General features: G+C 42.4%; 1 long non-coding RNA gene across 1 annotated transcript; it reads left to right on the forward strand.

Moving 5' to 3' along the window:
* The first annotated feature begins 228 nt into the window (after window positions 1-228).
* On the forward strand, window positions 229-13,594 carry LOC135916100 (uncharacterized). The gene is made up of 5 exons (XR_010568851.2): window positions 229-415; window positions 4,831-4,890; window positions 9,505-9,582; window positions 13,067-13,142; window positions 13,468-13,594. It is a non-coding gene; the product is annotated as an uncharacterized lncRNA (long non-coding RNA).
* The last annotated feature ends 663 nt before the right edge of the window (window positions 13,595-14,257 follow it).

A 14,257-nucleotide genomic window follows, 5' to 3' on the forward strand; every position in this document is an offset into this window, starting at 1 on the left:
CTAGAAAAATAGAATGGCATATTGAGCCCTTCATAGAAGGCGATGTAATGGCGCCAACCAAATGAATATACTACCATGCGATAGTACTATATTCAGCAACATCACTTTTTCTTGACTTCTGACAGCATTATTCAAGGAACATATGCATGGCAAAACAATGCATCTATTGTTCTAAAGAGAAGTTTAAAGATGTGCTGTCAGAGGACACTTGCATGTCGCACACGCAAATTGTCTTGCGGGAAACTAGAAAGGCATCGCATTATTGAGGACACCTATTCGCTTGCCAGGCAAAATCATTTAACTAAAGCCGAGAACGTGTTCGGGCTTTGTTCATTCTCTTGGCAATTCGCTGGACACTGATAGCCCATCTCCACAAATATGAAATCTATAGTGACCTTCCTTACTTGCCTTTGCGGTAAGTCCCATGAAAATATAATTAATCCTGCAATGATTGGGTGCTGAGGTTCACGTGCTCCTATGCAGTTAACTAAGCATCTCTCTCCTCGAAACTAAGCCTAGCTGTGAAGCCGTTATGATGTACCACATAAAATCTGCAAAATATTGTTGGTGCTACGTTTCATTATTATTATTATATAATGTGGTAAATCCAGGAGATACCATACCAGGAGATACCATGTCGTGCTCGTAGTTTTTAGGTTTCACGAAAAGGTATGGCACGAAAGACCAAAACTTGCTTTTTTCCGTTTATGAGAATTTCCAAGTCAACGTGAGTCAGCTTGCTTTTTCGATTACTTCCGACTGCTGAAATTTAGCCCCCCCCCCCCCCTCAAAGAAACGTCATTTTATATCTAGACCATTTCAAAGCCAGCGGCTCTATTGTACGACGGTACTGTTTGTTATACCACCACAAATGTGATTCATTTTTAACCTTGCTGCAAATACCGTTGTTATTCGAATACTTCTTATGCCAAAGGCATTATGGTGTTGGAAAGCGTCTAAGTGTTCGGGAATTCCTAAATCTAAAGCACATGCGATTGGGGATTTTCGGCCACCAAGCAAGGAATGAAATAGACGACCCTAGGTTAATGTGTAGCACATGCACGAAATTGTTATTGTTGAAAACGCAATGGTGTAGTATAAAAACAAGACCTGGAAAAGCTATGGCCCAATCAAAGCCATAGAAAATGACTGACACCATTTGCAAAAATCAGGAAAAAAAAGGCATGATAAATTATAGTTTCAAGACTCATGGACATTGTAAACGTATGTATTGAGTCATTTGGCTCCAAGATGTACAGAAGTTGTATTCACGCCAGTACGAAGTGTTGGCTGCAATAAGGTTCAAATATTCACTGCCTTACATCGCCATGCTGAAGCAAAAGCCTAAATATGTGAGTGGAAAACAGCACCATTGGTGATATGTAAGACGTTGTGCTGCACCGCGACGTGTGTACAAACCATAAGGTGGCTCTTTTTTATTCCGATAACAACTATATGGAACGCTAGCCGTACAGTAGCCGATGCCATGGCCGTTTCCATCGCCGTCAACGCCGCGGTGATGTTCTGTATAAAGTCCACGGGCAATAACGCCGTCGTAGCGCATCGTATAGTGTATCTGCGAATGAAAGCAGGCGAAAAAACCCGACGATCACGCCTTAATCGGATACGCGCGAGGAAAGAAAGCGGAGAGCAAACACGCCGTCTTCCATCTCCCGAAATGCCGTGGGAGGATCAAAAGTAGGGAGGAGGGGGGGTGCGGGTAACATTGCGGCCCGTAGGCGACTGCCCATTTCGCTACCGCGCGCAAGGGGAATTGATCGCGGCTCAATCCAGCACGCCCTATACGGATGCAAGAGGGTAGACAGCACGCCAGTGAGGAGTGGGTGCGACTTCGAATCCGTCAACAAGTGCGTATTTTACCGGCCTGCCTATCTTGAACTATATCTGCAGACGGCTCATACCTTTGTGCGCGCTTTCTTTTCGCCATTCCTTGAGTTGAGACTGCACGAAAGTCACTTCGCTCGCTTCTGGTGCTGCGCTTGCTCACAGCATCATTTTCACAGCAAGCTTCCGCGCATATCGGTTGTGATGTGTTCATGTTTGCTTGTGCGCGCTAACACCATGCTTGCTAATTCAGTTATAGAGCGAATGTTTCCAAGTCTACACGGTCAATAAAACTACTATCTTTACTTCATATAGCTGTCTACAAATTTTTATCGCAATCGGTGCTTTGACTTTCTGGTAAAGCCAACTTCTTTGCCTCACTTTTACTAAGTTGTTCCTAAATGTAGCTCCTGGAGTTCTTCATTCAAATGGCATACTTAAGTGAATTACGCCTCCCATATTCTGCATCCTACTGTCAAATAGCTACTGAGTTCAAATATCGTATTTTGATTTTTTACTGACAATGAAAATATAAGACTGTTCATGCAGAACCAAGAGCTTTTTATTATTGACCTTCCGTGAGTGTTGAAGCATGGTATGTGTTAATGCAAGCCCACTCCATGAAATATGGGGATTTTTTAAAGCACGGATTGCCCCTTCTTTACTACATCGGCGTTCATGTACAATAACAGGTTGGCGAATAGGACATGTGAGTTATCCACTGAAAACATTCAATATGCTACCACAACGTACCATACCAGGCTGGATGAGTATGTTAGAGAAGAACGGTAATAAAGTGACAGTGCTTGGTACATCTACTGAGCATATATCAGAAGGGTAGCAGTTCAGCATGTGACTATAAACTATACTCATATTTGTGAAGAGAACGAGTAAAATTGCCGATACTGGCGCTACTCATATCTTGCTTAAAGCAGGTTGTGTATATCATGTTTTATTTATCACGTTAATTGACGTGAACGCTTTGTTCTACATATCTTCAGTAGTTGCACACCAAGGTTTAGTACTTTTCATGGCTTAGGCGTGAGGATAAACTACGAATATCTCAGTAACCTTCGGTTTACAGACCACATTGTCCTGTTGACAAACACTGGGGACGAATTACAACAAATGATTGCGGACCTTTACTGGGGAAGTGTACGATTGGGGTTGAAGATTAAGATGCAGAAGACAAAGATAATGTTCAACAGCCTGGCAAGAGAACAAGAGTTCTGGATCACCAGGCAGCCTCTAATTTGTGAAGGAGTGCGCTTACCTGGACAAAATACTCGCAGGGGACCCTGATTTTGCGAAGCAAATTTACTGAAAAAAAATGGTTCGAGCGCATACGGCAGACATTCTCATATCCTGACTGGTAGCGCACCATTATCATTGAAGAGGAATGTCATAGTCAGTACATTCTACCGGCGCTAACGTATGGCACAGAAACATGGACTCACAAAGAAGCTCGAGAACAAGCTAAGGTCTGCAAAAAGAGCAATAGAACGAGAAATAGTGTGCTTAACAGTAAGAAACAGGAAGATTGCATTGTGGATCAATGAGCAAGCGGTGATGGCTGATATTCTAAATAAGGTTGAAAGAAAAAATGGAGCTGGTCAGGCCATGTAATGTGGATGCATAACCAGTGGACAATTAGAGTTACAGAATGGGTGCCAAGAGAAGTGAAGCGCAGTCGAGGATAACAGAAATGTAGGTGGGGTGATAAAATTGAGAAATTTGCACGATCAAGCTGCAGTTAGTGCAGGAGAGGATGCAATTAGATATTGCAGTGAGAGGCCTTCATCTTGCATCTTGCAATAAAAGTTAGCCTGACGATGATGCTGATGGCTTACTTCCATTTAGTCAATATAAAGTAGCCAAATGACTTTTCGCAACCATGCCTCCTATATAAATACATATATAATAGAATATTGCTGCAAAAGTATGATTGCCGAGTATCACCCCGACAGATAAGTGCCGTAATGAACGCCGCGTTAGCCCAGTGGATATCGCGAAGCATTGTAGAGCTCGAGGTTGAGGGCCCGATCCCAAACTTGGGCGGTCGCGTTTTCAAGTGGTGAAGAGGCCAAAAATAAGCCGAGTCTAGAGTTATGACCAGGTAATAGAACATCAGGTGGTCAAAATATTCCGCAGTTCTCTGCTAGGGCGTGCTTCGCAATTTGGTTGTGGTTCTGGTATGTAGAACACCAGTAATTATTTTAGTTCAAATTATAGTGCTGGTGTTGCGCCTTTCTACTGTTCTTTAACAACTAATCAAATCATTTTTAGCAAAGGCCCCAAAAACTGGAATGCTGAGAAAGCTGCCACAAATTACACAAATGATGGTAACAGGAAATGATGTTAGCAATGTATACCTCTGTGGTGCGACATTCAGATAGTATATTTTCTGAAAACTTTTCAGCGGATTACTGTACAGCAAACGATAAGTGTTGCTGGTTTCCGCGCTCCGAGTTAGTCTTCATAAGTGGACTTAAGACCACGTTCTGAACGGCACTCGGGAAACCAAAATATAGTGTAAGCAGATTTCTTGAAAATAGTAAAGGTGTTAGTATCCCCTGTATTATAGTAGCTCTGTTCTGCGAAGCTTATGCGCAAAAAGTTAGAATAATTTGAACTTTATTAATTATTTGTTATTAAATTTGCCCAAAGCAACTTATCTCTTTGTCATGTTATGAACTAAAACGCCATATTTAGCGTAACTTAACTCTAACACTTCGACAGATAGAATACTTACTACCAACTATGGTCCACATTCTTTTCACTTTCACAATAATACCACCTGCCTCCATATCTTCAATTCATCAACGCTCGCAACATAAACGCGAGTCCTTGGGACGTGCTTACTTGTATCACTAATTGCAACTGAAAAATTTCGAGCTCTTGGTATGCCTATGACATTTTATTACTAGAGTTGCTTCTTACCATTTTTGTATTATCTCTCTCCCTTAATATTTCTATGTCTAACAGTCCTTACAAGCATTTTGGCGAATGAAGTGGAAATACCCTCAGTGATATCTGAAAGAGCAGGTGGGCAATCGTTTTGTATCCATTTTTCTTGGTATGCACCAAGCGACCATAGTATCGCTTGTCAAGGAATTCAAAAAAGCATATTCTTAGATATAAGAAAAGTAACAGTAAAGTTATGCAGTACGTCTGGGTAAATACTAAAATTTATGTTTCGAAACTACTGGGACACACTGACATAGGCGTCATGGTACATGGTACACGTGGAGAAATGGTACACGTGGAGAAATTAAGCGTGAAGTACTTAGACGTTACAAGAACGCAGCGTTATGTTCACAAGTTCGAGGTTTCACATAACGTTGGTATTATTTCGGGTGAGACATACACTGAGGCACCCGCAAAACCTGCCCGCATGGCAGCTTTGGTAGAAAATTACACTATCACGCCATAACTCCTAAGCTCTTGTGCTTTAGATTTGCCTAATCATGTTTCAATTTGCGCTGAAAATACAGCATTGTGAAGCCAGAATTGCGGAATAGTGATATGTGTGCGTGCAGAAGGAAGGTGACTATTCCATAGGTGTAAAATAATAATGGTGCTGCTAATATTATTCGAAAATCACTGCTTACACTGACCAAGCAACACATGTTAGGCAATGTTTTGCAGATATATATCTCAATGCATACTAAATACAAGATATACTACAGCTTTAGAAAATTTACTTGTTTGATGGTGAGCTGTCTCTGCAATCGACTCACGCCCATAAAAACTTGGCTTATTAGGAGTATACGAGTGGCACATATTTAATGTCCTTTAGTAAAGCAACGTGAACATGAATGAATTATTCATGAACATGTGAAATGCTTAGTAATATCGCCAACATTCAGCAGCGAGAACTTTCGTGTACAAGGTATGAACGAACTGCTCAAGGAAATTATCTTGTGGAAGAGAACCGGCCCAGAAAAGCGGTGTGCCGAACAACTTATAACAGAGTGTTGTGTTTAGGGCCGTTTGGCAGTTTTGCTAGTGCGCAGTGATGCGGAAGAAAGACAGGGAGTGTTTTGGGAACTTTGTTTTATTCATAACATTTAAGCAAATACACAGAGCCTAATTAGATCAGCGAGAGCACGCGAGGACAAACAGCCTAAACAGTCCAGGGCTGAGAGGCCCACAGTTCCCTCGCCACGGCACTGTAGAATATCTGTGCTTGAGTCGGCTGCGACGACGACACGCCCAGGTCCCATCCAGGACAGCTAGCCTCGCGCCAAAACTCGTAATCCGCTTGCGACAAAGGTGCTTTGGCCGCACGTAAGGGCCGCATCTAGAACAGCCAATTCTGTGCCAGAGTGGAACGCTGCTTGGCACAACTCAGGTGTGGCAGTTCACGGACTGGTGGTCCTCGTGTTAGGCAGAGCCTCGAGCTGCAGCCCCTGTACCTCGAACATCCTCGTCCCCGTTCGGCTCCACCGTCATCCGCACCTTGCCACGGATGTCTCGGCCGGCGGCACATCGCTCATCCCAGGAGCTCGGAACTGCTTTCCTACTCGTTCGAACACACTCACCACGTTCCACCACGCTCGTGCACCCGTTCACTTCTTGCTTCTTCATGGAGCTTCCGTGCCTGCTCCGATCTTCTCGCGCATCTTACAGATGACAATGAGAATTAATTCGGTTTTCACTGATTAGTACGACATACTTCCCGTTTACGCAGCGCAAGAAGCAGCTCTGGTCCTTTGTGGAAGTGTTCGGCGCTGTAGAGTTTTCGCGTTGTTGATACTAAGGAGGAAAGACATAAAGTTCTAAGTCTTGGCTAGAAATCGTAGTAGTGGAGCATAGAAATGACATGAAAGTGCTGTACAGGAATTTTAGCACTTCTTCCTATGCGGCATATTACCTGCAATAAAAAGAAAATAACGGGAGCAAAGCCGAAAGAAAAAAAAGACATTGCTATTCTGCATGCAATAAACAGTGTTACGCAAGGCGTGACCTATAAGCAATGTTAGAGCTTTTTTGTTTAATTTGTTATGAAGTCAAACTACAGGCTCGAAGGCTTGCTGAAGGTTCGCTTTTTCCTCCGCGCCGCTGCTCAGGCTGTCCCGGCTGCTTCGCCTAGCACTAAATCCTATGTGTGTCGTTTAGCAAGGACATTTTATATTCCTTATACGTGATCCCGCTTCGTAGCAGGATCGCCTATCACATAAGAAGAGTAAGGTCACGCTGGCTGTTTAGATGTCAGAATTATATAGATGTCAGAATCAGAAGCACAACATCGATTTAATTACGCAAGTGATAAATTTCTTTGGCTATTTCATCCGAATTCGTGGTCTTCGATGTGGCTTCGCAAGAGGGGACGGAACAAGTCAAACAAGAGCTGTGGTAGATTTTGATAGTAAGCGCAACGAGAACAGGAAAGTGCTGATGTATCGAGAACAATGGGGTGATCGGCGAGTAAGAGTAGTCGCAATGTAAACTGCGGTTGCGTCAGAGCCTACAATAGCGTGATAACTACACCTAAACTCCAAAGTTTCTCCACGATATTTGGCCAGTAATTGCCGTTCTATTTAGGCTCGCGCAAGCGGTACTTTTCCTTGAAGTTCTTATATGTGTCGGTGCCTGCATTTGGTGCAGCATGAGTGAAGCCCAGCTTTGTACGTGTCATTGCAGCTCTGTAACACAGAACAATGTGCAGCAGCCTTCGTGCACTTTTGCCGCAGCCTATGCGGCTGCTTCTAGTTTACCAGCGGTCCCGGGGTTTGCCGATCCTCTTTGACTTTCACATTTATCTCTAATTTTCCTGCGTCCTTTTATACTTTTGCTCATTTGCGCAGTTTGTCCTGCAATTATTAGTTTATTGATCCCATGCAAGCGTTAAATTATGCGGCAGATACGGCCAGCCTTCAGATGGTAGTATATTTGATAGAGCAAGCCTTCGTGTCCCTCGTTGTGATCCAGCTCTAGCGTGCAATAACCAAAGAAAATATTGCTGCTGCATTATGTAACAATTCGCCAGTCTCCACGACATTTTACGAGCCATAGAAGGTGCAAGACCATGCTTGTATGGGCCACTTTCCATATTTGCTTACGTTTTGTAGTTGTGATGTGCAACTTGTTTTCATTTAAATCAAAATGCAGGACAACCTATAGCAGTGAGGGATCTCAGCGTGAAAGTTATATATAAGCAATAAACGTGCCGGAAAATATAACAAGCACGTTGCCTCCGGATCTACCTAATGTAGTCATTTCTTCAAAGCAGATTGCCAGTCAACTCATTGTATCTTTTAGGTGACTGTGGTTTTATTTATAATAATATATTTTGAACTGCATTATCTAACACATTTATAGGAACATCTTGAAATAGCGGCGCCAGACGAAGAAGACAGAAGGAAGGAACACTCAGGACCACGCTGAGTGAACTCATAATAAACTCACAGACAGCGTGAACTTTTCTTGAAGGCATGCGCAAATTTATGTACTAAAACCTATAGCCCCGTGCTCTTCCATCGATGGCGTCATTAACAGTGCGCTAGCAAAAACTCAAAGTCCTCTAATCTAATGCTACTCTATGAGGCGGTTTAAAATTCGAATTCCTTGTCACACATGCTTAATGATGGCACGTTTACACAACGCGATCCTTTTTTGCTGATATAGTAGCCCTCAGTAATCTCCCGTGTAGTCTGATTTCTATGCGCGGAAAGTATTGTGGTGTCTTCATAGATTGGAGTGCACCCATGCTCAGAGCAATGCCGCGCAACATCTGAGAAGGCATAACTGGTTACGGAGCGCCTATGCTCATACAGCCAAATGTTCAGACATCAACCTGTTAGGCATCGAACATAAGATTGTTCGATGCATAAATATTCCTTATAAAGTCGTACAATGCATACAGCCGAATATAAATGGTAACTCGGATAAAAATCATGGTTGTCTACGAAGAGAAGCGCAGACGAGTGTGGTAGAAGATTCCGTGTGATATGTTTAGAACATTGCAAAGCATTTTATTGACAAAGAAGACTAAAGGCAGTCATAAATACAGATCTATGTAAGATGTATTCGACATGTGTATAAGATGTAGCGAACATGTGTATTCGAACAAATGAGTACCCTAATCTAGCAATCGTGAGAAACTAGTTTTCCTTGTTTAGACACGTGCCATTGATATCATCCAATTAACGTGAATCACCCGCGGAAATTTATCGAACAGATGATCTGTTAATTTCGTTAGCGAAAAGATTTAACGGGGTTTGTGTAGGCTCTACACACTGAACATGCTTAGTGTATCACTCAAGCATTATAAAATGAAAGGTAATATTGTCAACATAATACTGGGCTGTTCTATGCAAATTAGCACTTTCAAGGCTCGGATATGTAAAGGAAGACAGTGTGCACTTTGATATCATTCAATGCTATGCAAATACGAGTAACCCAACTAAAGCCATTTTTCTGGGTGCTGGTGGCAGGTGCTTTTAGTATCAGGGCAAAAAGTGGGGTGGTTTTATTTCTTTTGCTAGCAGCGGCAAAATCATCATTTATCCCGATTTTTCTGTGATTATGATAACAAGTGACAACAAAATACCTAAGTGCATTAGGAATACAGAAATGAACGGAAATGTCTATCGTTCCTTCGAATAGCATTTGTAATCTTGTAGCATTATATTTTCCTTTGGTTTCCAAATCAAGAACTTCTGGACCCTTCGGGAAAATCACGCACTCTTGGAAAAGAAGGTCCAATGAAACAAAAAGAAAGAACCGGAAAAGGTAAGTTTTATTGGCAGTTAAAAGAAAGCACAGACCTTTCATTGGTCGTGAGCCCTTCTAGAGCGCAGCTCTGAGGTCGCCGTTGCTGCATCGAGAGTTGGCGTACCCGATAACCCAGCGAACGAGCACAGCGAAGAATGAAAGAGCGAACACAAAGCGCACTGGGTGATGAGGGTGATGAAGAAAGTGGAGAGGTAGCCTGTAGAGAAACCATGAGGGAAAAATCAGAGGAGGAGGGTATAGGAAAAGGCGTAGGAAGCAAAGCGCAGTGCCGTGCCAGAATGACTCTGCGGCGAAGTTGGCTACTAGATGGCGCCAGAGGAGCGTGCGTCAAACATATGGAAACGAGGCGCAGCAGGAGTGGAGGTCTGTTTGCGGCGTCTGCTGTTCATCGCGCCCGCACGTCACCCACACGCTGCCTCGCGAACTCGCGAATGGCGACAGTGTCTCCCCTCTTGTGTTCGCTTGCAGTGTGTCGCACCACACGAATTGTGCGAGCCATCCAACATATCGCAAAATAAAGAAAGCGCATCAAGCAGCACTCAAATTTCCCATTAGGGAGTTTCGTAGCCGGTGTTCATCCTGCGCTGTTCTAGGATGAAGGAAGAGAGGAGTTGGTTTTTAATATAACGCCGATAGCGGAAACGTTTTGGATGAATATATGAGTCCTTAGAAGTGACCAATATTGCACTAGTACAAAATTGTAGTACAAATTAGGCCGAGAAATATTATTGACCGTGACTTAAAAACTGTATTGAATCAACACAAATGCCTTTTTTCCCGCCCTTGTACTTTTGTTTTCCAGCTGTGATTACGAACAATGACTCTTTCTGTAAATTCAAGATATAAGCGAATTGTTGATGTTGCGTTACAATTTGTATTAGAAGGAGTAACCCTAAATGTCTGCAACCTTTTCAAATGTGGTTCCGAAATTAGAATATCCAGTCGTAAATCTTCCTGACCGAAAATAGATCGGAAGTTCTTTGCACAAGCCAGTTCGAGCTTTTCTCAGCAGACATTGTTGTTTCTTACACGTTGACAGTACTGCGCATTTCTTTTTGTCTATAGAACTATCTATAAATTCAGAAGGCGTCCTGATGCACCTGATCCTCGTAGTGTTTCTTTTTTTTCATACCAGCAAAAGGCATTTGAAAGTTCATCTTCCCCGGCAAGTAAATCTTATGGTTAACACGCAGACCTAGGGAGGCCTTGCACGTCCCGAAGAATCGTTTCTCTCGGGCATCTGCTCCAGTACAAACAGGGGTCCTACAACGTAAAACTATTATCTCTATTTATTGTCATCTCCTGATGTGAAATTTCCCTAACCACCGACGGCAGCATCGGGCGGTAACCCGAACTGTTATTTGGAAAGCCCAATCAAATGCGCTTCTCGTTTGTAGGATATCACTTTCTTTTTGCTTTGAAAGCGAATAGAATTGTCTATACTCAGCCGTTTTTATCATCTAAATGGCTCAGAAGATGTGAGGAGCACGCTCAAATGAAGAGAGTTTCGATGGGGCCGAGCCAGCGCAGGGAAAGTAGATAACCGGATGAGCAGGGTGGCGCCGGTGTCTGCGATTGGGATGCTTGATGTTACTTCGCTTGTGCAGGCTGGTTGAAAATTACGGTGGCATGCAACGGAAGGTTTAAATTGGCGCTAAAACCAATCCTCAGCCTTGCAGAGTGGACAGAACGATCTCGTATATTTGCAGCAAGGTCTCGATAACGTTATACTGTGACGCAATATGTTATGATATATGCCAATAAATCTATGCCCTCGGCAGCTCCAAATAGCCAGTGGCACAGCGTGCGGCGGGCAGCTATCTTCTGTACTTTTTGGTACGGAACAGTATCCGGATATTTAAAAAAGCTGTCAGTTTTGTTCACCTTATTAATGCGTCTTTAGGCCGTACAGGTAACTCTGACGTAGGGATTTCTTGTGGCTTTTTTTTTACTTCTCATGACAGACAAATAAAGTGGGTGTAGCCCCGAGACGTTTGAGCAGTAGCCTTTGTTCAAACGACGCCTAATGGCGACAAAGGCGTCGAATCGGAAGTTATTCTTTTGCTTTCGTTCGGTTTAATCTTGCATAATCGGTGCGTACATATCATATCACATACGCACACGTGGGTTTCACTGTTTTCGTGACGTCGCGTGAGTGGCAGTCACTGTGGGCGGCGACTCGAGAATTGTTTGACCAATAGTGTAGGATTGATTGCAGAATTGGAATACAAAAGTTTGGCACAACTTTACGTTATAGCGCCCCAGCTGAGCTATAAGCTTGTCTACCTTTCTTTTTGTTGATCAAGGTGAAGAGCCGATGACGTGGTTCTTTTCACAGACATAACGGTTGTTGTGACAATAGTGTCATGGAATGTTCTGTGTATGTATGTGTATATGTGTATATATATATATATATATATATATATATATATATATATATATATATATATATATATATATATATATATATATATATATATATACAGTGAAGTAGACGCGCGTATGAAGCGGTTTATTGACGTTTCGGCCGGGGTCCGGCCTTCATCAGAATGCATTGCATGGTGTCAGTACAGTTAATATACATGTGCTTATCAACCAAATGAAGATACGTTAACATGAAAAACGAATAAAATGGGCGAACAAAATACATCCGAATCGTTCAAAGGATAGCTGACACGTGTATAGACCGATGGCGATTGCAAACATATAATCTAAGATACAAAGTATAAAAACGTACCGAAATGAATTGTAAAAACCAATCGCCACGTGACAACAAAACGTCGATATGCGCTCAATATGTGCTATGTTATCAAGCAAACACAGACACAGAAAAAGGGGAATAGCGACGTACTAGTAGAAGAAGGGACAAGTGACGGGCTACAAAGACAGGCAACTCAATTTTCCTACACATTCATTCATACCACACGCGACAGTATCAAACTTATAGATAAGGAAGGATTCGCGGGCTTCTCTATCATAATTTGAGCGAAATCCAGATTCAAGCAACGTGACTTTCAGTTTATCAAATGAGTGGTCAGGAAGATGTACGTGTTTTGAGATGGGCAGGTTGGGCAACGTGTTAGCGTGGGATTTATGATTGTTAAAGCGGAATCTGAAAGGCCCTTCTGTTATATATATATATATATATATATATATATATATATATGTGTGTGTGTGTGTGTGTGTGTGTGTGTGTGTCTGTGTGTGTGTGTGTATTGATCTGCTATGCGTGCTTTTACCCCAAATAGGACAAAGGAAAATGTCGTTTTCGCAATAGCAAGTGTAAAGCACGCCAATTGTATGGAGGCACAGAAATCAAATCCATTATTCTACGTCAATGTAGTGTAGTGCATTTGTCCAACGACATCTTGGTATATTGGGAATACTTTTTGCGACTGCAGGTACAATAAAACGCGAATAAGTATAAATGTTTTGCATACCAAGTTTATTATCATCACCAAATATTCTGTATCACACCCAGAATCGAGCCCATTAATTCTGGATTGACCATCAACGCCACAAAACAAAATTAGGTGAACGACCCCTGATTCCCCCAAGTAAGTGCAGACTTTTTCTGTCCAGCCTTTACAGTTATGTCCACTTGTGAAATATAGTCTCTTACAAAACATGGGACGAAGTCCTTTGGAAGAAAGAATGGAACATGGCATAACGTTCCAAGACGTAAGTGTAAGATGTGAAAGACGAACAATCAACGGGTACATAATGCTGCGATTGAACTGTTTAGGCAACGCAGCTAAAGTAAGACCACGTTAACTTGAAAAAAAAATCATCTTCATGAATCTTTTAGGGAACGTTCCGAATGGCTAAGGAATGATGTATTACCTGAACCTAATGTCCTTACTTCTTCTCTTCTACTTTCAGGCATCGTATAAGTACCAAAAACATGGCATGGAATAAGAGAACACCGTTGCATAAATACGAAATATAATTCAAGTTCCTGTGAACAGCATCAATCTGGCAGCATGAATAAAGGAGCACAAGAAGAAAAATCATAAGAAATTTCGTACTTGGTAGAGCAATTTATCATGGCTCTGAACATAGATACCACTTCATGTTTCAGGTGTAATTTTGAGCAGTATTGCAGGTTTGCCAATTCAAGTGCGATACCTTATTTGAAGGTGCAAGTGCTTGCTTTTTTGTTAATCGCTTTTGTTTTTAGGTGAACATTCCTTCTGGAGCAGGACGTAGCTGAACGAGCCAATCTAACAGATAGGAGATAAAATTGTATTCTTTGGCCAGACCACAGTCTTGTGTCAGGATATGTAGAAGAGTTCATGGCACAAGCATAGAATGTGGAAGAATTTCAAGTGCTGGGTATGTGTTCTGTGACGTTGCGTCGTGTACTGTGCGTCCGAAGATACTAAGGAGATATGGAGCTGGATGGCTAACTGCCAGAAAATTCACACATGCAGGTGGCGACCGCCGCTCTTTGCAGTTGTGTTTACGAGATCACGCTGCATTAATCGTGCTGACAGGAGACGAATGTTTACGGGAAGCAAAAGGTATATGGCTCTCAACGCAACTCTCTAACGAGAAATTCACCTTTTCATTATTCGGCCAGAAGCGATGCTTTTGTTTACAAGACCTGGTAAGGTGACGTACATGAACTAATTTTCTGCAATATCGGCAGGAGAGCGTCGGAGAGAGATTC

Source organism: Dermacentor albipictus, chromosome 7, assembly GCF_038994185.2.
Source record: "Dermacentor albipictus isolate Rhodes 1998 colony chromosome 7, USDA_Dalb.pri_finalv2, whole genome shotgun sequence".
Classification (NCBI taxonomy): Eukaryota; Metazoa; Arthropoda; class Arachnida; order Ixodida; family Ixodidae; genus Dermacentor; species Dermacentor albipictus.